This window comes from Anser anser (genome assembly GCF_964211835.1).
Source record: "Anser anser genome assembly, chromosome: 5".
In the NCBI taxonomy this organism is placed as follows: domain Eukaryota; kingdom Metazoa; phylum Chordata; class Aves; order Anseriformes; family Anatidae; genus Anser; species Anser anser.
Window position 1 is genome coordinate 30,865,466 of NC_139725.1, and position 21,438 is coordinate 30,886,903.

A 21,438-nucleotide genomic window follows, 5' to 3' on the forward strand; every position below is an offset into this window, starting at 1 on the left:
GGAATTTGCCTGAGTGCAGGTGCATTTTTGTGTGTTTCCTACGAGGACGGCTGAGAAGAGATGGTTATAGATATACTGTGGAGCTGCAGATAAGTTAGCAAGAGTTTGTCCCCTTTACTCTCATTGCTTAGAATCTAGAAGACTATTTCAGAGTTTTCATAACTTTTTTTCTTAGAGCCTTGTCTGGAGGAGTACTTAGGCTTTTTAGTGCGTTGAATTGTGTCAAAATTGTGTCATTCTTCTCAAATAATTTGCACTTCGTCTTTAATTGCAATTTGAGCTGGTTTTGATAGAAGTTTTGTGCATTTTCAACACTTCTTAGGTAATTGTCACCTATCCTAAACTATACAGAGATAATCTGCATTAATATACTGCATGATAGGTCATCTTTTTTGAATGGCAGCAAGCAAGTTTTGTATGTTCAAAGTAGCAGATGTGTAGTTGGATAGTAAACTTTTTTTTCATTTTTGTGAGCCTTAACCTCATGTAAGTACCTAAGATTATTTGTGGTTTTGATCAGGGGAGACATCTCCCAAATCGATTTGTGAAACAGCCTTGGACAGGGGCTCACAACTTACATAGTACTCTCAATAAGGAACAAAGGTGCCTCGTTTGTCAGATCTACACCTAAATTTGCATGATGACCATCATTTTTCACTGATGGTGACTACTGAAGGAGCTCTGGCTTTCCACTCTCTGATAGTTTTTGCTTCTGGGCCGACCTCAGGTACGTCACCGCGGCACAAGTCCTTGAGTCATTTTGCTGGCGCTCTGCCCTCCACCCTCGTACGGGCTTGCTCAATTGAGAAGGCAGCAGAGAGACAAGAAGCTGCAAGATGGTTGCTCATCAAACCACATCCTAAAAATAGTGTGGCAACTTTAGGTGTTTCTGGGTCTTTGTACATTGTCTTCTCTGAAAGACCAGAGAAGCTGGTAAACATATCTTTGAAGAGCAGTGAATCAAACTGGAAAAGGAAGGCAATTAGTTGAAAGCTGCTCTTTGTGAAACAGAATATAGGTTGTAGCAAGTACAGCACTGCAAGTATAGTGAAGCAGCTGTCACATATTTGGAGAGAATTTGCAGTCACAATAATTCTTCTGTAATTCTTTTATTTTCTTATACCCTCCTCTGTCTTCAGTTGGGGATGTTGACTGAGGCTGCTGTGATCACTTTGGACGCTAGAAACTGGGATGAGGCAAACAGCCTCTTTCTTTACACAGTGTGCAGCTGTTGGATGAGAATGAGCTAGTTATATTTTAAGCTGTATTTGAAATCTCTAGATGACCTCTTCGGTGCTCTTCCTTTTTTTTTTTTATTTTCCCCCTTGTTGGGATGCATCATACCTTTCGTTTATTAGTGCAATTCTGAGAAGGAAAAAAAAGCCTCAACATCAGTGGTCTGACGTATATATGAATTTTCTGTGTTGTAATGAAACTTAGTGTTCTGCTTTTTTTCCTCTCTCATCTTTCCAAACTATATTAGTGACATGGCTGTCGCTGCCAGCTCTGTGCAGGGCAGATTGTTTCTGTGAATGCATTCCAACAGGTGTGTTGTTTTTGTTTTCCTGGCATTTATTTTGCAATTTAGTATGAACATAATGCATCACATCTGTATTTCAGTCCAGTTTGAACAAGTTGAGCTCAAGTAGTGGTTAAGTTGTGGTTTTAATGGAATGGTTGTTTGGCAGGCTACGTTCGTAAACACTCCGGTGCTTTCAGCACATAATATTTTGGGGCAGTCATAGTGCAATTGCATAATCTTAAATTATCTACTTTACAAATAAGAGGTGATTGTAGCGACTGAATGCAAGCATTGAGCAGTTGAAAATCTGATGCATGAAAAAGGATCTAACTTCTTGTCAGTACCTCGAGCTTTATTCTAAAAACAATTTCTTTTTGAGGGCACATTGAGTTCAACCTAATATGAATCTCCTGATGATACAGGAGTGTGAGAGAGTTGTTTCAGATTTTGTAGGGGCTCCTTAATGAAGTGTGTGATTCACCTCTGGTCACTAGTCAGTACCTTCAGATGACTCATTTGTGACCCTTGTGATGCTCCACGCTTCCCCAGCCCCAAATGATGGCTAGAAAGCTTTGATTTATTATAAGAAAGATGAATAAGAGAGAGGTCTAGTAGCATTCAGTACATGCTGAGTAGCATATAAACCAAAAAATGAGAGAAGAAAGCTTCTTTTGAGAATCTGAGAGTTGTTTAGATTCTTGTTAATGAAAGCTGTTTTCCATGTATCAGTTTTGGGGATTGTTCAGTTTAAGCCTTAAGTGCTGCTAAAACCCTGACTAACAATTCTCCTCCTCCTTTTTTTTTCTATTTGAGAAGAAAATGTAAGAATGGGTGTATTACAAGCAGTTCTTTTTATAGTGTTTTATTAGCTTCAGAACTGCCAGAGTTGGAGATAACAGATTTGGGGTGTTATATTAAAAACTGCCTGATTTTCCTTGTATTTGTGCTGTCACTTCTTGAATCAAACCGTAATTTTGGCCTAGATGTTGTCCAGTGGTCATTATTATTATATATTATATATTGTGGGGAAAAGATACTCTTAAATTTCTTTTTTAACACTGATTATCTTTCTGAGGTTTCTCCAATCCTTTCATTATGTGATACCATGGATAACTTTTTTCCCTTGTGTTCTTCACATTGTTTGTGATTTTAGCTCTCTTTATCCCTCCAAGGCCATGAGTTCCCAGCGTTTTTTCTCCGTATGAAAGCCATACCATACCTTCTGATCGTTAGTCACTTTTTCTCTAGTTCCTCTATGCCTGGGCAATATGAGTAGAGTTACAAGCAGTAATGACTGTGGTACTTTATATGTGGTGGTGATTTCTGATTAATTTTCCTTTCTAAAATATCCCAGTTCCTTTCACTTCCCTTTTGATGGTGTAAAGTTGGTACATTTCAGTGAATACTGACTGCGAGCCTTTTCTTGAAGGTTAACAAACATACCCTTAATATTGTAAAGAGACACTTCAGATAAGTTTTCCCGCTCTGTGGTGTTTCAGTGTGTTTATTGACACTGGATTTCATGTAACATTGTACTTCCCAATCAGTCCATTCCTGTGAAAACCTTCTGTAGCTGCCCACAGTGACTTACAGAAAAGATTCTTTTCTAATACAGAATCTGAATCTCTTTTTTTAAAGCTTTGATAAATTTAAATGTTTATGTATCTGTCAATTCCTTCCATTTTACATTTTACCTCCAGTGATGCATGCATTTACCAGTATGGGTCCAAGCGTAGATCCTTGGTATCAGTGCACCGTCCTCTCCCCTTCTTTTCTTCTCACCTGCTCACTATTTAGGAAATCTTATTGCTTCTGCTTGTTTCCCACTTAATATTATTTTCTTCTATCTCATTCTATGATGATTTGATTTCTTTTAGACCCTTTGGTGAGGGATCTTGCTGAAAGGGGGTTGGACTGGAAGATCTCCAGAGGTTCCTTCCAGCCTTAACCGTTCTGTGATTCTGTGAAAGTTTCTCTTAAAGCTCCATGTGCATTCTTGAACTTTTGGGGTGTGTGATATTGACCACTTTTGGATGCTCATCATCTTCTTTAGCGAATCCTGAATGGTTGGACATCTCCTCATGAAAATCTGAGTGCTTTGCTGTATACCTCCTTGTGCAGAAGTGATGATGCTCATCTTTGAAGAGGCAAGTAAAACACGATGAATAATAAAGAGTATCTCTAGCAGAGCCAAAAGGCACACCTTGTAGTTATGGCAATGGCATGAGATAACTCTGAATGCGTTTTAACCTGTTGTATTATGCTGCCTTAAACCCAGGCTGTGGCACAGTAGAACTGGAAATATTTGAAAGACACATGTTCCCTGCCAATTGCGAGGCAACCACACCCTGACTTGTGTTTGCTACACCTATGAAGGTGCGTTTCTAATATACTGTAAACAGTTCCTCATGGTTACTGCATAATAAGCTGATTTAACAAAGCTTTGAAACGAATAAATACTGCAAATGCTCAGAATAATTCTAGTCTGTTTGCCTCTAGAAGCATTTCTCTGAGGCTTCTAGGTTACATTAAAAAAACAGACTCCGTTGACTGGGCCCTGGGGTTTTAAAATGCCAAATACAATACTTGTGAAGCAGTACAGGAGCAGAGTGGCTTCTGATAGTGTCTCCCATTGCTGTCTGTTAATTCTAGAATGGTATTCTGAAAAATCACATGACAATCATAATGTAATTAGTGTTTCATGGATGATAATGTTCGGTGGAAGTTCATTTGGCTTTTGAACAGTAATTGCGAATACAGCATGAAGCTGATGAAGTGATCCTGACTTCTGAGATAAGTCTCTTCTGTATTGCAGAAGAAAAATTGCAGGACTGCGAGATAAACCAAGCATATTTTCTAGAGCTTCACAGTGGAATCCACAGAGAGAAAATCCTCTCTTTCTGACCTGTTCTTGGGCATCAAATCATGGGAGTAACAAGGACACTTATTGCTTTTTAATACCAAAGATTATGGTATTTTTTGTGGTCAATAGCTACAGTGCTTTCTATCAAAGCATCTAGTCTTTATTTCTAGGTGCTTTTATAGAGTTACAAGAGAATGCTTGATGGAGAAAATACACAAGTGTTCTCTCTGGTTGTGCTCCCAAACGTAATTATTGATCGGTAATAGCATAAGGATGTATTTGTGATACAATAATAAACTGCAGGCTGACAATAAGGAACTGCAAATAATCTCTGAATTAACTACCATAACCTGTAAGTTGCTTCGAGGTAAAATGGGTTTTGAGCAAAGCCCTGTTAGTATTTTAGTATGTAACCTACACCTTTAGTAAAAAGCTACACTACTTTCTGCTGTTCATTTCTTGTTAGGTGTTGGAGGAGGAAGTCAAAAGAGTCTGATATGACTAACCTACATTAAAAATAATTAAAACTGTGGTTTTGTAGTGCCTCTTTCCTGATAAAAGAACAACTTAAATGTATTTCTTTTTGTTGTAATTAGCTTAATGTAAGTAGGTAATTACATTTCCATTAAGCTTCTACAGAGTTTTAAAAACAGAGAAGCAGGATTATCTCAGTACACCATGTTACTGCGTGTAATGAGCTGTAATAAAGCAAAATTCTATTTTTGAAATTATATTCAAAAAGATCTTTTGTAGCACGTGAAATGTTGTGTGCCAATAAATAAATTTAAGCAAGCTTTTTGGAGATGAAGAGATTAATTAGGGGATTTGGCAATAAAAATAATTTGAAATCGATTCTGGTAATCTGAGGCATCCCTGACATGGTCAGGAAATAAATAAGCATAATGTATGCATGTTTTTAACTATGAATGAGATTAATCCTCATTAGGTATATGAACTTGGTGGGTGAGACTATGTGGGGTTTCACGCTGGAATTTAGTTTCTTTGGGCTGCCTGGTGTAGAACAGTGTATTTTTTGACCAGTTGTAAGTTAAACGAATCATTCTCTTTCTGAACTTTCTTCTGTAAGTTGTGGTTTGCTAGTGAAGTTGAAAGATCAAAAGATCAAGTATCATACATTTAGAGCTTGTCAGAGGATTTTTATTTTCCAAAACTACATTAAATTTTAGGGATAGCTTGTAAGAATCTGAAATTGGGAATTTGATAAGACAAAAAATACTGGTTCTTCCTAAAATATTTTCAAAATAGCTGTCATGTAAAAATCTAAACACTTACATAGAAGTCACAGAAATGTAAGCATGCTAGACGTACGTGACTTCTCCACTGATAATCAGAAGCAGTTCTGTTTAATATTTCAAAGTGTTATCTGTATAACACTTAATAATCTGGATACTAAGGGCTCCTGACTTCTTAAGAAAAACAACATAGTATTTTCAGAAAACTTGTAACTTTTGGAAAGATTTCATTATCAGATGGATTTAAAAGCAAAATTTTGCCATGAACAACTAATGTAGAATAGCGATATATAGTACCAAATATTTCTGTTCTTTGTTCTCTCTAAGAAACTTGAGATCAGTACAGGCAATCAGAATTTTGGTCTGAGTTATTTCAGTTTTAAGACTTATCTGGAATTTTATTATTATTATTTGAAACTTTAAAATGGCTATAACAGCTTCACAACAATTTTACAAACATATTTTATTCTTGTGTGCAAACAGCTGGATGATGTTAGTGATTTTTATTTTCAATTGTACAATGGCTTTCATTAGTCTTGTATATACATTGCTGATGCTACAAAAAAGAATGCTCTGATAGCACCTGTACATGACAGTAGTCTTGCTGAACTGTTGGGGGAAAAAAAGACACCCAAGGATTTGACTTCTGTCCCACCTCTTTTACAGTGTACACATACAGGAGACATCAGGTCATTTGTGTGTCTTGCAAAACTCCATTCTTCCTTTCCGGAGGCTAAGAGCCTACCTCTGAGCAACTGCCATTGCACTGACAAATATCTGCTTATGATTCAAAAAAAACCTCTTTTCTGATACTAGCAAAAATAAAACTGAGTTGTGAGGACCTTTTAGGTCCTTGTTGCCGCAGCATAATTGCATGGAGATGGGCATGCTTGCAGTAGGAAGTTTTAAATTCACAAGCACTCTGTGTGGATAATGAGCAGAAGGCAGCATTCTTACTAAAAGGGACATTTTTTGCATGAGCACCAGTGGAAGACCTTGTTTAGCATCTGGGAACAAACATGAGGTGAAAGCAGCTTCCGTGTGGCTGTGGAAGGTCAGAGCTGAGTACCGCGTGCTGCTTTGCCTGCACAGGGCGTGATGCTGAGACACTGCGGCTAGGCAGGAGGCTCTCAGGCTGGATCGGTGGTGACTGTGGTGACTATGAATTAATGCTTGGGGCGTTTATTTATTGCCTTGCTTTCCTCTGCCTGCCTTCTCTTTGTGGGAAACGCACAAGTGGGACACAGCCCTGTATTTTGTGTGGCAAACATATTTTTACTTCGCAGTGCAGAGCAGGGGTAGAAGATCTTTTGGAACCGAATGCTTTGATTCAAATTCGTGTAGCTGATAGGTGTCTAAAAACAGGTGGGAATTTCGAGGGGTGCAGTTCGATTAAGGAAGACTATGCCCTTTGTTTTGGCTGGTTTTGGAAAATGACAACAGGAATGAGAAGTAATGCAAGATAGCATGAGAACTTGGGTAATGTGCTGACCAGCTCCTACTTCATTACTACTGCATAACCATTTATTTTTCGTGTGTGTCTGTGCGTATTTCCAAGTGCTTGTTGGATTGTTGTTGGATTATTGATGCTCCAGAGTGGAGTTGCTGCATGCTGTGCCTATAAAAGTTACGTACTCTGCTTAATGAGTCTACTCAATCAAACAAGTCCATTAGTTCCTGAAAATAATATCTGGTCATGCAAATCTAAGCCCAGGTGCCCGGCTGAACAGCTTGAGCTGTGAGTTTGGCTTGGAGCTGCGTGGAAGGACCAGGTTTCAGGTTGTTGACTTTTATCACTTGCTATGTCTCTGTAAGGGAAATGCATACAAGGTTAAAGCACAGGCCTCCAGTGCTGTTTTTTCCTTTCTTAAGAACCAATCTCTCTTTCAGACCAAGAAACAATTCCTCATCTGTTTCCAATGTCAAAGGATAGACAAAGAGCTCTGAAAGCAGTAATTACATAAAGGCATGTGAGAGAAATATCTGGCGTTGGAATCTTCAGTCTACTTTTACTCTCCACGAGTGGTTTTTGTATTTTCTCCATTCCTTAGTGTTATTTTCCAGTTAAAATTGAAGTGTGAGGCTATACAAACTCTGTACATTTCTTTTTCTTTTGGGTTGCAAGCTCTTTGAAGACTCAAGTTACTCATCAAATAAAATTCATTTTTCATAGTGTGGGTTCTGATGCTTGCAGACATTTTCTGTCCTGGGCTTCACTTTGGGGTAATATTTTACTGGCATCAGTCACTGTGCAGCAGAGAGCTGCCTTGTGAAGAGCACCAATTTCCTTGCAGCCTGCCAAAAAGTGTATGTGGGTTGGCGGCATGAATGCACCCATTTGGATGAAATTTTTTGATGCCGGGATTTAGCCACAAAAAGTGGAAGGAAAAAAAACTATACTGAGCCTGTGACTTAAAATGAATAAATAAGTAATTTAGTCTTGCAGTATAGAAATGCTGAAATATTATGAAAAGCAACGGAGATTGCTTAATGTTTTTTCACATTTAAACAATTCAGCCTTTTTCAAAACATTTCAAAATTTGTGGGTAAACTTTTTTCAAAAAAAAAATGAGATTAGGCATTTCAGTAGTGTGTGGAAGAAGCGATAGATTTTTCGAAGTGAATATTGTCTGGTGGGTTTATGTTAAGTTCTTTGGCTACTGTCTTTAAGTGGAATTTTAGAGTTACCAGATACTTTGCAGTTCGGTGTTTGATCTGCTGCCTCAAGAGGGAATAATACTAAAATTCTTTTGTTCCTTCACGCAAAGCTTTGTGGTGGTTGTGCCAGGCACTCATGGCTTGTGAGCGCAAAATGTGGAGAGAAGAGCAAATTGAGTAAGTTCCTGCACTAATGCAGTGGGATTTGTGAGATCTGAGACTATGATATTTTATTAAATACCCTATTTCCTACTACGTAGTTTGTGATGTAAATTCTCATTTTCCTAGTGGAAATACATGGTTCTGAAACAGAGCAAAAAACGTATTTGGCAGAGTGTCCTAAAATGAAGTTCAAAACCAGTATTGAAAATGAGATTTTGATCTCTGTGGTAGGTTGCAGAACTGACACATTCCAGACCTTCTCCAAACGTGCACGTGTCCAAGAGACAGCTACGGCAGCATGTGCAATTGGTGTTGTTTCTCTATGGTTTCAACTGAGGGTAAAAAACAGGATCCTCCCATTCATGAGGTGAGGCTTCACGTTGGAGGCAACCTAACATTGCACTTTTTCTACCGGATCATTCCGTGTACCTTTTTTGCGGCAGTATTGTTAAAAGATTTATCTCATAGACAGCTAAATGGATCAGCTTGTGGATCTGCACAGACTTTTTTTTTGACATTTAGGATTTTTTTGGCTTTTCAACCAGAGCAGCAGGCTGATCCAGTTTTGCCAGTCGCCATGTACTAGTGTGGGCCCAGGGGAAGACTGGGATTGTGTGGTTGAGGTACAGCATCGTATGGCACAGATGTGGCGTTGGGCCACGTCCCACTAAACTAGTGAAATTTCATTATTTTACTGCACACGGTGTCAGAGAACGTTGCTTTTGAATATCTTCTTAGTATAATAATCTAACTATACGACAATTAAGCCTAATTAGTTTAATTGTTCTGAAATCTTTATAGAAAAGCTTCTAAACTGTGAATAACTCCCTTCCTTCCTTCCATTTTCTCCTTTAAAAACAAAAACAAAACAAAAAACTTCACTGTTTTCTGCAGTGCTGTTGAATGAATTTCCTTTCAGTGCCTGATCGTTATTGGCAGAAAGTGGAGAGCTACAATAGGTCAGTGCATTTTTTATTTAAAAACAACAACAAAAATTGTAAGACCTAAAGACCTGTATTGGCTGATAGGGCCTGCATAATTAAAGTAAAAAAGTTAAAAGTTTTTCATCTTGCACTAGTGACAAGTACAGTAGCATATCAGCATGAAGGAGAGCTGTAATTTGGTGCTGATGGCAGTGTATTTGAGTAAGTATGTTCAAGTAGAAGTCATGTAAAGGAATTGTATCCAAGTCATAACACCCTTTGAAAGGCAGACAGCTTTTTCTGCGCATTCAGTTCTTTATTTCCTTCATATTCCTGCGTGGTATTTTGTTTTGCTTGTTGGTCCTTCATAAAAGGTGACTGTATTACGCATTCACTAAACGCTAAATGTTGCTTTTTATAAAATGCATTGTGTAACTTGTTTGTTCCTGGGCTTCCTTATGGAAAGGATGTCCTGTGTTTGTTTACATTTGTGGATTGTCTTGTAATTTTTGTGAATGCCGTTGCATTTAATATGCTTATGCACAGACACCGGATAGAAAGATTCGATGATAGTTAGTGAGTTATCAGGCAGCTCCTTATTGCAGTCGGTTTGAAAGAAGAACCGGCCTAAAACTAGAAGCAAGCAAGAGGTGAAGTCAGCAAATATTTCTGAAATCTTGCAAGTATTGCTCAGCGAGGGAGGCTGCTGCCCAGGGGCCCTGGGCGAGGAGGTGCAGCAGTGGTGTGGCAGTGCTGCGTGTGTATCCTTCTCTGTTCCAACCTTTTTTCTTTATTTTAAAGTTGGGTGATCAGGCTGCTTGGTAGGGTTTCTTTTAGGCAGCAAGGGTGCCGATTTGGCAAGTAAGAACGAAAGACTGTCCTCGGTCTTGTGCCAGTTTCTCTATCCCGCGCGTGGAAGTGGGTGGCTAGCAAGAAGTCTCGCAGTCCTGTCTGGGAGGAGAGGAAAGCACGAGTGCTGGGAAACAGCTCGCTGAAGTAACTTACGTGAAAATTTCAGTTTCTGCTTTAGAAGTAATGGCCATATGCTGGAAAATGTCAGCACATGTTCATAGAAATGACTAATTATGAAGTGGAACTTGACTTAATCTCCCTCAATGTTCTTTTTTTTTTTTAAGTTACATTTCTCAAACTGCCAAAGTTGGTTTGTCCAGCCTTTCAGATAACCAAATCCTGTGGCTGATACAGAATAGCACGTTCACAGGCTGTGGAACAGACAAGATAAGGATGACTTCTAGATAAAAATGACAAAAATCATTTTCCAGGGTGTGGACATGAGTGCTACTGCAAAGATCGTGCAGATGTTCATAATCAGTTTATTGAACATGAAGTGTTTTTACTCTGTTTCAAAAAAGCCACCAACGGTGGAACGTGCTCAGCCACCAGTGTGGAATGCGCTGTTGCATTAGGAGTTCACAGTTCGGTGCCTCAGATTAGGCTTTAGCATGGTCGCTTGGTCACTGGGCCTGTTCAGCCTGGAGAAGAGGAGGCTGAGGGGGGACCTCATCACAGTCTGCAACTTCCTCGCGAGGGGGAGCGGAGAGGCAGGGGACCTATTCTCCGTTATCACCAGTGACAGGACCCGCGGGAACGGTGTCAAGCTGAGGCACGGGAAGTTTAGGCTAGACATCAGGAAGAGGTTCTTCACCGAAAGGGTGGTCGCACACTGGAACAGGCTCCCCAGCGAAGCAGTCACTGCACCAAGCCTGTCTGAATTTAAGAAGAGATTGGACTGTGCACTTAGTCACATAGTCTAAAATTTTGGGCAGACCTGTGCGGTGCCAGAGTTGGACTTGATCATTGTGGGTCCCTTCCAACTCGGATATTCTATGATTCTATGGCATATAGCTGCAGAGATTAAAGTGTCTTTTGAATGGTGTGGGACAGACAAGGCTCTATCCAGTGTAATCCGGACTCAGTGGGGAGGGGCAGTGGCCGCCTTACTTTATCCCCAGATATTCATAACAGTGTGTTTGGGAACTGGAAGCAAGAGGTTTGCCTCTGTGTAGGAGCCCACTCATAGCTGAGTGTTCGGGACTTGTATGGTAGGGTCACTCTCTACCTGGGAGTAGATAAGGAGCAGTGAGGAATGAAATAGGGATACGATGCTCAGGCTCGTTCTGAGATGCTTGTATGCATAAGCATTTCTGGTTCCCTTGGGTGCTTCTCAGGTTTTAACTGCATTTTGGTTTATTGTAAAATATTTCTAAACTCTCAGTTTGGTGTATTGCATCTTCAGCTGCAGAGCTAACTTTTAATAACTCGGGCTTAACTACCGTATAACAAATGTTGTAAACTTTATTATGTGTTTTTTGAAGTTTTATTAATGCGCTCACCCTCTTTGTCAGGTCACCATAAAGAAAAGGGTGTTGCCTTTTAATTTTAAGTTTAATATCTGGTAAATTAATTTTAGGCATGCGGTTCTTCTTAAAGCATAAAACATTATAAAATGGCAAAAACGAGAGTTTGTACAAAACTTCATTAGAGACTACTTTCTGCCTGTCTTGAGAAGTTTCTTATGAAGCTGGGAAGGATGATGTGAAGTGGTTTACGGTGCTGGATACTTTCATTAGCTCTGTGCTGTAGTTCTTCATCTGAGGTGTTTGTGCAGGTGAGGAAGATGTCTGTACCTGTTGATGCATGCCATCGCAGCGTTCCTCAAACCCTCAGGAGAAAGCACTTGTATGTACAGAGGTGTCATTGGAAATGGCCCCCTGCTTTCCCCACTGCCAGATAGTTTCCCCCTCCTCATTTCCCCAGTTTTAGCAGGAAGGGGAGCGCAAGTGCTGTGTGTCTAAGATGCTGGGTTAGCTCATGCTTGGCCCATCTGGCTGCTTTTGCCCCGGTACGTTAAGTAAGATCTCACTTGAGGGATCCTTGGTTGCGAGCAAGTGGTTTGGGATATTAATACCTTCAGCTAAGCTCAGCATGCCCAAAACAAGTCTTGCCTGTGATCTGAATTTGTGCAGTGAGATTTGGTTAGGTTTTTCCTCTCCTCTTCTGCCTTAAGCAGGTTCTCCCATAAATTCCTGCTGTAGCTCTGTAGGGCACAGCAGGACAACCTCGGTCACCTCATCTTACTAATGCAGAGGTGACAAGAGCTTTTCTCAGGAAGACTGCAAAGTGCCTTGTTCTCAAGATACACCATTTGTCTTCTACTGGTTTCACATGCAGGGAGGGGTTTGATACTTCCAATTATTCATTTTATGTAGTGTTAATTGATAAATATTCATCAGAATATTGCTGAGATGAAGCCTGGTTTTATGTTTTTGGAGGCATATTTGCATTGTTGTGTGTTTTCAGGGAAAGAATGGGAATGAAACGTTAACTTCGTTTTCAAGTGAAGTTAATATGCTTTTTAGCGCGTTCAGCTCCTACAAACTTTGTGTTACTGGGCTTAAGAGCTTGTTTTAGCCTGACTGTTTTTTAGTGCTGCTCTTTGCCTGTAGTTAGAGTGCTCTGTGTATTACTGTGCTTTGGTCCTAATACAAAGAAAGCCCTGCAGCTTATTTTAAGAGCAGTTTCTCTCCAGTCAAATTGCTCTGCTAAATAGTTTTCAAGTGGCATAACTGCACCTAGCACTGTGTTTATACAGTAAAGGTTTTGGAGCTGTCTGAGGGAGGCCAGGAGCATCCAGCCCGGTCCCGGCATGTGGCAGAGCAACGAGGTGCAGACATTTGGGTTCTGGTAGAGACAGGAGGGTTGTCTGGGTCAGGTGCCTGTCTGCCAGTCGGCTTTGTCTGCAAGGATGGAAAACGACCACTTCTTTTATAAGGCCTAACGAGATGTTTGTGAAAAGCTTTGAGACGCTTTTGATTAACGACTGTGTGTAATATGTGATTATATCACACAGAATAATAGAGGGTAGGAGGAGAAAAACTGGCAATGTAATTCTCACAGCATTGTGGAAACTTAAGGCTTTGTTCTTTTTTCAAATGCCGTCTTTACATTTAAACATGATTTTTCTTTGCCACTTCCCCCTAATCTTTAGAGCTTCCAAATCAATAACAAAACTAGAAAGAAGCGTATCTGCCTTCTAAAGAAAAAAAAAAGAAAAAGAGGGGGGAGATAAAGTATAGGGCATCTCTATGTAGTTTTGGCCAGCTTGGTTTTATGATACTTATTTGTTCCCTTCTGCTGTTCTGTGCCAGATTATTCGTGCCGTTCTGCTTTTACCAGCCTTTCCATTTGGTGGATAACAACTCAGCCCATGAAAACTTGGTGGGTTTTTATTGTTACTTGTATTTTTTTATTTTTTAAATTGGTACCAGTAGCTGGTGAAATTGCTTGCAGACTTTTCAGTCCTGGTTGTTTAACTTCATACAGTCGTAGAGCCACGCTCTACCCCGCTAAGCCTGAGATGGATTGGGTGTTGGTTTCGAGCCTCAGACACCGGCAGGACTAGGCCTGTGGCCTAGAAATTTGCCTTTATTTTGAGAAACACAGTATGAAAAGCGATATTACTGTGCACATTTAGTGGGGGAAGAAAAGCAACGTAAGTATATGAGCCTCTTTTAAAAAAAAAAACAAACACGAACTGACCCCAAACCAGCACCCCCCCCCCCCCCCCCCCCCCCCCATCTTTTTCCTGAGCACACGAAGACCTGCTTTGCCAGAAGAGGAGTGCGTTCTGGTTTTGTGTCCAACCGCTCAGCTTCAGCGCAGCGGCACATGTTCACAGACCGATTTGCAGAGGGGTTTGGGTACGAGCTGAAATCCTGTAATCTACGGATGTGCTGTGGTTGAAGTGGAGGCCAGTAGGCAGTTGTAAACTATATTTTGGCCACATGACTTGCTTCAAAAAAATCTAAATTACAGGATCTATCTTATGGGCCTGTGTGAAAACCCTTTTCTTTTCAGGCCTTTTAGGTTTGCCCATGTTCCTTCTTCAGACGGCGAATAGTGCTTAAAATTGTATAAAAAAATAATTCAGCATGTAAGAGAAATTAAACTGCAGGCAATACCAGTATGCTTTTTTCAGAGGATACAACTCCATTTTACATATCTGGCAATACTTCTGCAGGGCTTTATAGTAAGTAAAAAAAAGACATTTTTCCACTTGTTAGGTATATATAAAGTCCCAAACATAGCAAGTGGAATAAATATTTCACTTAGGGAGAATACGAGCAGCAAATCAAGAATTTTCAAGTAACTGCAGAAAATAAATGTCAAATGTAACAAAGGAGGGGAGGCTGAAAGGAGAGGTAAGCCAGAGCATAAAGGTACGGCTTGAACTGCTCTAAAGCAAGCTTTATGTTCACAATCATCTTCTTTCAGGTTGTGAAACCTGAAATCTGTGAAAGCTTTCATGGCAGCAACAACAGGGATTTTTTTCTTGAATGAACTCCAAGCCTCCCTTAAAACCTGTCCATTTTATTAGTGCTGAGACCTGCTGTTTCTGCTCCTCTATCATTCTTACTGCTTGCATGGTTAACAGACTGAAAAAGGGTTGGTTGTACATTTCTTTGAATGTAGGTGAAAAAAGATTCCAGATGCACATTTGAACTCATTTAAAATTTATCTGTAATTGCAGTAGGACGTTGACTGCTTTTTCTTAACAATCAATACATTCAGCTGTAATGGATTTGGTCTATTCATGGCAGAATAGAAAAGCAGAGAATACTCTGTTGTGAAAATATATAGGGTTTTCTATAGTAAGGAAATTTTGGTTGTGACAGGACAATGTTTATAGTAATTACAGAAAATGAAAGGCATCCATTCTCGATGAAAGATTTGGTGATGGATTGGAATTGTTGTGTACAGAGACCAATGGTAATTACCCCACTCTTATTTCAAGTCATTGTACAGTTTCGGTGATGCCAAAGTTTAGAGGCTGGTGGCCAAGAGGCAATTAGAAGTTTATCACTAACCATTTTAATGGGTTAGCTTTCCACTTACTTCCTGACTCTTATTTCCTAAACTATACCAGTATTAAGCTCTGTGGAATTAAAATATTTTTTCAAGCTGTTCATTTGCATTGTAATTTTTGGCTTCTTTGCTCCATGCTTATTTGTTTTTCTTAAAAACAAAACCATGAATAAGTTTTCAGATGAGCCATTTTTAATTAACTGAGATAATGCCGTGACTTAAGTGTTGAGTTCCATTAATTAACACAGTTGTTCTTGCTCAAGTCTAGCTGATGTTAATGTAATAGGGTGATTATGTACCACACTAAATACAAGTCACAGTTGTTTTCTGAAGGGATAACTTCAGGAAGGTTACACAGAAGTAAGACAATAGACAGAAAATACAATATCACATGAAAATCATTCACAGTGGTAGGAACCTTAAGATATAATCAGCTTTTGAACATTTACACTCTCATCCCTTCCTGGAGTTCAATATAAGCAATGTATGTGATAAAATGGTAGCAGAAACTGAACGCTGTGCGCACCAGCTACTTGATAAACATGCCAAACTTCCGTTTGGCCACTGGTAATGTGGTGGGGCGATGTCATACCAAACAAGTTTTATAAAAATAAAGCACTTCTTACATGTGAGAGAGATTGGCTGCTTTTCCGCACAAGCAACCTGGGTAGTGGTGGTGGTATAGTCTTTCATGCCAGTTTTTCTGTTTGCTGCTAGAAAATTTCTTGGGCCCACTTGGAGAATAAATTACTTTTTGATATGTTTTGTAGTTGAAAGGTAATACTAACATTGTCCTATATTGTCATCTTTTTAAAAGTTTATTTATTTTTTACTTAGACTCCTGAATGCTACTCTGTTGAAGCATGTGTCAAAACAAACACCCGTGATGTAATGGAGACTTGGAAACACTGCATTTGTGTACTTCGAAAGTAAGTAACAAGTTTTCCAATTTTAAAGATGACCTATTAAAAAAATTGAAAGCAACAAAGAACCTTGATAGTTAGGCTTTTGCGATTTTAACTTTCTGCTTTGAAACCCTTTGCAGCTTTCTCTTTTATAAAGCTTTTAAAAATTATTTTTAGAATCTTATGCATATCAGCACCATATCTATTGGTTCCCTTTTAATTTACAGGTTATGCACTTTGTGTAGTCTGTCAGGTTTAACCTGTATGTGATACCAGAGAGGCCAATACCTATAAAGTATTTTCTGGGAAAAAGATCTGTGAGTTTCCAGTACTAGAAAGCAATGAATTCTTAGGAAAGAATTTGAAAATCCCTCTATAACTGCTTCTCCAATACTTTATCTTTCCTCATTCCTCCCTTGTCACAGCTTTAGCATATATCTGGCTACACTGCACAGGTCATCAGCTAAACCAGTACAAATGTAACCCAGAAAGAGGGAATGGGGAGGGGAAATAAATTGTCATGTTACCAAATTACAGCTTGTGGCAATAGTGAACTAATAGGTAATGTGGCTTGAATTAATCTAACTTCATCCATTTAGGAGGGTTAATGGATTTACCTAATTAAATTTCATTCAAAGTGGTTTTTGAAAGTCTACTGCAAGAGAAGAGGGTGGTAAAATTGAGTGCTGAAGCCACTGCTAAGGGAGGGAATTGCACTCTGTCATTACAAGTGTTTGAAAACTCAGAAGCGTGGTGTTACCCTTATTTGCATAAGCTGTTACGATTTGATACCACAAACCTCTGAATATTGCTATATCTTGCTAGTTCCATAATTTCAAGGAAACGCCACCTGCCTTTGTGGCACCAGGGCCAGAAGAGTGTTTTGCATAACTCTGAGATTGGGTGTGAAAACTGCATTGCAGCAGTGTAACTATTAAACCATTTCACTATTACTCTGCCTGTTGTTTCATGTGATATCACTTGGCCAAATGACTGCCATCTGTGCATTATTTTGTCTTATTTGCCAGGCAATGAAGCCTTACAGAGGGGTGTGTGTGTGAGATGGCGACGGGGAAGTCTTTGTAGAGGTGAAATACGTATTTAAAAGTTCAAAGAATTACTTTTTGTAAGCGTAGGCTAATCTGTGATTTTCCCAGAGGGTAACCTGGCTTTCCCTAGTTAAATGGAATTAGCCAACAGTGTTTATAGGGATAGGCTTAAAACAATAATGAGTTATATGGTTCTTCTTAAAGGTTGTTTTCTGATGCTTATCTTAAAGTATTGAAGCACAGCCTTTTTTTTTCTTTTTGGGGGGGGGGGGTAGAGGGAGTGGGGAGAGCTCTTAAAAATATTCTCCTTCTTCTGTCAAAGTTTATATACAAACAGTCACAGTGTGGAGTAAAAAGCCTGAAAGATAAATAGGACAGCTGCTACTTAAAGCAGAGGGAAAAATGTGCTTTATAATTCTTGCATATGTTTAAAAATTGGTTCACTGGGATTTTTCACTAATTAATACTATAAAGTAATTTGGCCCTTGGGATAATTTTAGGGGGTTGTAAATACTCAGTCTTTGAGTCGGAAGAGCATTTTTCATGTGTTTGCAGAGCTAATTCAATAAATGTTCTCCTGACAGTTAATTTTTCTCATCGTGAATGGTGGTCATAATCACTATCTTGCTTTTTAGAGCTACTTTGCTGCACTGGTTTTGGGGAAGAGGAAAAAACAAGTCTGAATAATACAGTTGAACTGAGGAGGCCTTGCAGAGAAATTGTACATTAGTTGTTGGGAAATAATCTCATTTCTTTACCTTTCTAGGGAAAAGGTATAGTCCTGTTATTTGGCTGGATGTTGAAAGAACAGCTTCCTTTTTTTCCTGAAAAAGGGCTCAAATTTTGAAAATTAGAACACATCTTAATTAGAATATCTGTTGTAACCCATTAAAGATGAGATATTTGCATAAAAAAAACTTAGTGACATCTGTTTTGCTGGGGAGTTTAGAAGGATTTGTAATACTTGAGTGCGATGCTTCCCAACAAAGCAGAATCTTCTAAGCTTTGTGTTTTTTTCCCCCATTCTTTTTTTTAAACTACGTATGTATATAAACTGTGTGTGTATTGTGTGTGTGTGTGTGTATATATATATATCTATAGTAGTAATCCAATCCTGTTGTGATTTGAAAATAGCTCTGGCTTGGTTTTTACTGTCATCAGGCAAAGATGGGTGGTGTTAGCTTGACTGACTCAGGCTGGCAGAAAACACTTCTGGTCATTGCTGGAGCAGAGGGTGCTTAAAAGCCCGTGGGTGTGAGTTCAGTTGTTCGGAGCAGATTTCCTTCACTGGTGGGAATGGTCATTTTTAGTCACTTCCAGAAATTCCTGTCATCTGCCTGCGATGCCTTGCCTGAGCCTGAGTCTTTTCTAGCCCAGGTGCATGTTACTAGGGAGACGCTGAATTCTGGTGCTCTCGCTGCAGCAGCTGGAACCAGCTGAAGTGCAGGGATTTGCACACTGTGTGCTTAAATGATAACTTTCCAGAGTTCATGCAGATCAGATAGAGACGAGCAATCCAAACAAGGCATTGCACAATAGAAAATGTACTTCCTTAACTATATGAGATCTTTCCCTCAGGCTGAGACAACGCAGTTTCAATATTAATTGCCTAATGCTCACAGTACACCAAGTAGTTCAGGCAATTATCTCAGGAGCTGGCTTTGTTTTGCTGCACCTAATGAACTAGGCTCTATTCGCGGTTTAATTTCTTATGCACTATTACTATGGTAATAGAAATATTTAAAAGTGTTTAATTCTTAGAATGTATGCTTTAAAATCACAATCAAGGGTAACTTTTTGCCCCTTAAGGAAAATTTTAGTGCTCTAATTCCTGAAATTTAATAACTGTTTCACAATAAAATCACAAATAACCTTTTACCCTACATCCCATATTTCATGTAGCTGTTGCTACTGAGTATGGTGTTCATGGTTCATAATTGTTCTGTTACTATTCAGATATAACTGATCTTTTTGTAAATCTATATGGCATGCCATGTCAAAGCATTAATTTATCATCTGACTGTCTAACAGACTGCCTTTAGACAGACAGGTGGCAAAAATCTCATTTACATGCGATTTTGTAGCTCACTAGGAGAGGGAACTGCAAGGCACTGTACATTGTCCACATCCTCCTTTTAGTATTTGCCAGTATGATTATATAAAAAAAACCCAAACCTTTAGTTTCAGCTGCACATTGTGGGGGAGTTGGGCACTTCATTGCAACTGGATGGATCTGAATAATAGCATTTGGAGGGACCTGCAATCTAAGCCGCTCAAAGTTGAAAGCAAATCTTTCCTCTTCTTTCTGAACTGACATGTGAAAGAAATAAGATTAGCTGGAACTTCAGCCTCGTTTCATGGATTTTAAAAATAGAATGAATGAAGGAAATCCCTCCTTGAACCACAGCTGCATAAAAAGGTTCTTCTCAAATAACACATTATCCTTGCTCTTTCTGTTCTGTGCATTAATGGTCAATGTGAAGGTAGAAATGCTGAATGAAACAGTCACGTAATGCATTTTTCTGCCATACCTAGGGGAACAAGAATTTATATAGTAAAATTAATTTCACTTTTTTCAAATAAGATATTCATTGGTTTCACTAATTCGTTTGGAGTAGGAAAATACATATATAAATGTTTAAAAAGGGGAACCAGTCATATTAATTCAGTGCTCAAAGGAAGCAATATCACACTTGAAGGCATAGTATAAACTTTTTCCCGTGAGCCTTCACCACAAGTGCCTTTTAAGTAAGTACATGCCCATCTTTCAGACCAGAAATGGTTATGCTGTGGAAAGGGGGAGAGGTAATTAGTAGGCACTGGAAACTGATGATACATGAAATGGAAGGTGAAATCTATTGCAGCTCCTGATGGCTGCATCAATTATGCTATGAATTTTGTGCTTTAGGGTGGCTGTGCCATTCTCCGCCGATACAGGAGGACCCCTAGTAGAGTGCTCTTTATTTGTTTTTCTAAAGAACTGGGCTCTCCAGGCTATCTGTTGTGGAGAGACACTAGAAACAAAAAGGCATGCCACAATCTAATGTGTTGGGAATCACAGCTGGGGAGCATTGCTTTTCAGAGAGTCTCCAAAATCCCACATGTGCCTTTGCACTTCTGACACCATTGTTATTTCTGAATCTTTATTTTGTCAATCCTGACTCACTTCTGGTCTTTCCTTCCTTCTTAAGAGAAAGAACATCATAGCTGTCCTGTCAGGAGTCTGAGCTGATACTCTTCAAAATCTCACGACTTCTTTGTTGCCCTCTTTTTAGAGGTTTAAGATAATTCTGTCTACTTTAAAAGCCTTGTATAACCATCCCTGGGTGCGTTTGCTGTTCTAGTGTGTATAGCTGTGATTCTGAGGGTAGGAGAGGAAAATGACATAAGTATGCATATATATGTGTGTATATTCATATATATGAATACATATTTCAGGTATATATTTCATATATTCAGATGTGAAAACGCAGAATATATGTTTGGTGTGTGTATATATTTAAAAAATCAGAAATAAAAACTTTCCATAAAGCATGCAGATAGTTAGATAGAAGTGTTATGTTAGTACAGGTTTCATTAATAATAATGCAATGATTGTTCAAAAGGCTAGATGCTCCTTGATTTATGAGCATCTATCTGTGCTTGCTTTTAAATATAAAACTTAAGGTAGTGATGCAGCTCTTGTGCAACAACACATGGACCTTCTCTGTAGTACGACAGAATTGAAGTTTTAATTGCTTGGAAGAGACTCAGGCAAGCTGGAATGTGCACGCTGTTTCTTCCTGTTGCTGGAGTAAGGAAACAAACTGGTCAGTTTTCTTCTGCTCTAAGACTGACGTTTGACAGCAGCTAAATTGATCCAATCTAAGAGGAAGAGGAAGTACTTGCAGAACACCTTTTCCTTTAGGAATGGACTGTTCCCATGGATTTGCAATTTGAATGTAACTTCGTATGGCTTAAAGCTGAAGCGTATCTTCACAGTAAATGTGACACTTCAAGTTTTGTTCGTAGTTGCATCTTGAAATAGTATTGTGATTTGACACTAAAGGAAAGTACACAAATTTAGCATATAACGTAGTTGCATAATTCATATTTCCACAGTTGCTTTGGTCTTTTCTTTTTTGCGTGTTAGAAAATTCATGCTTTATTGATGACAAAAAACAATGCTGTGAACATGAAGAAATTCAATTAGAAATGTTGCTTTTCTGATTAGCCAT

General features: G+C 39.0%; 1 protein-coding gene across 17 annotated transcripts in view; it reads left to right on the forward strand.

The window, feature by feature from the left end:
- Positions 1-21,438, forward strand: part of SIPA1L1 (signal induced proliferation associated 1 like 1) — a 205,527-nt gene that overhangs the window by 21,600 nt on the left and 162,489 nt on the right. For 14 of the 17 annotated variants that reach the window (XM_083839245.1, XM_083839246.1, XM_083839250.1 and 11 more), the window contains one exon: positions 16,105-16,196. The exons of 2 other annotated variants lie outside the window; for them this stretch is intronic. The gene's annotated coding sequence lies outside the window, so the exon portion shown is untranslated. Of the gene's footprint in view, positions 1-13,550; positions 13,621-16,104; positions 16,197-21,438 lie in introns of all 17 variants that reach the window. One more of the 17 variants, XM_083839247.1, reaches the window with a different exon arrangement.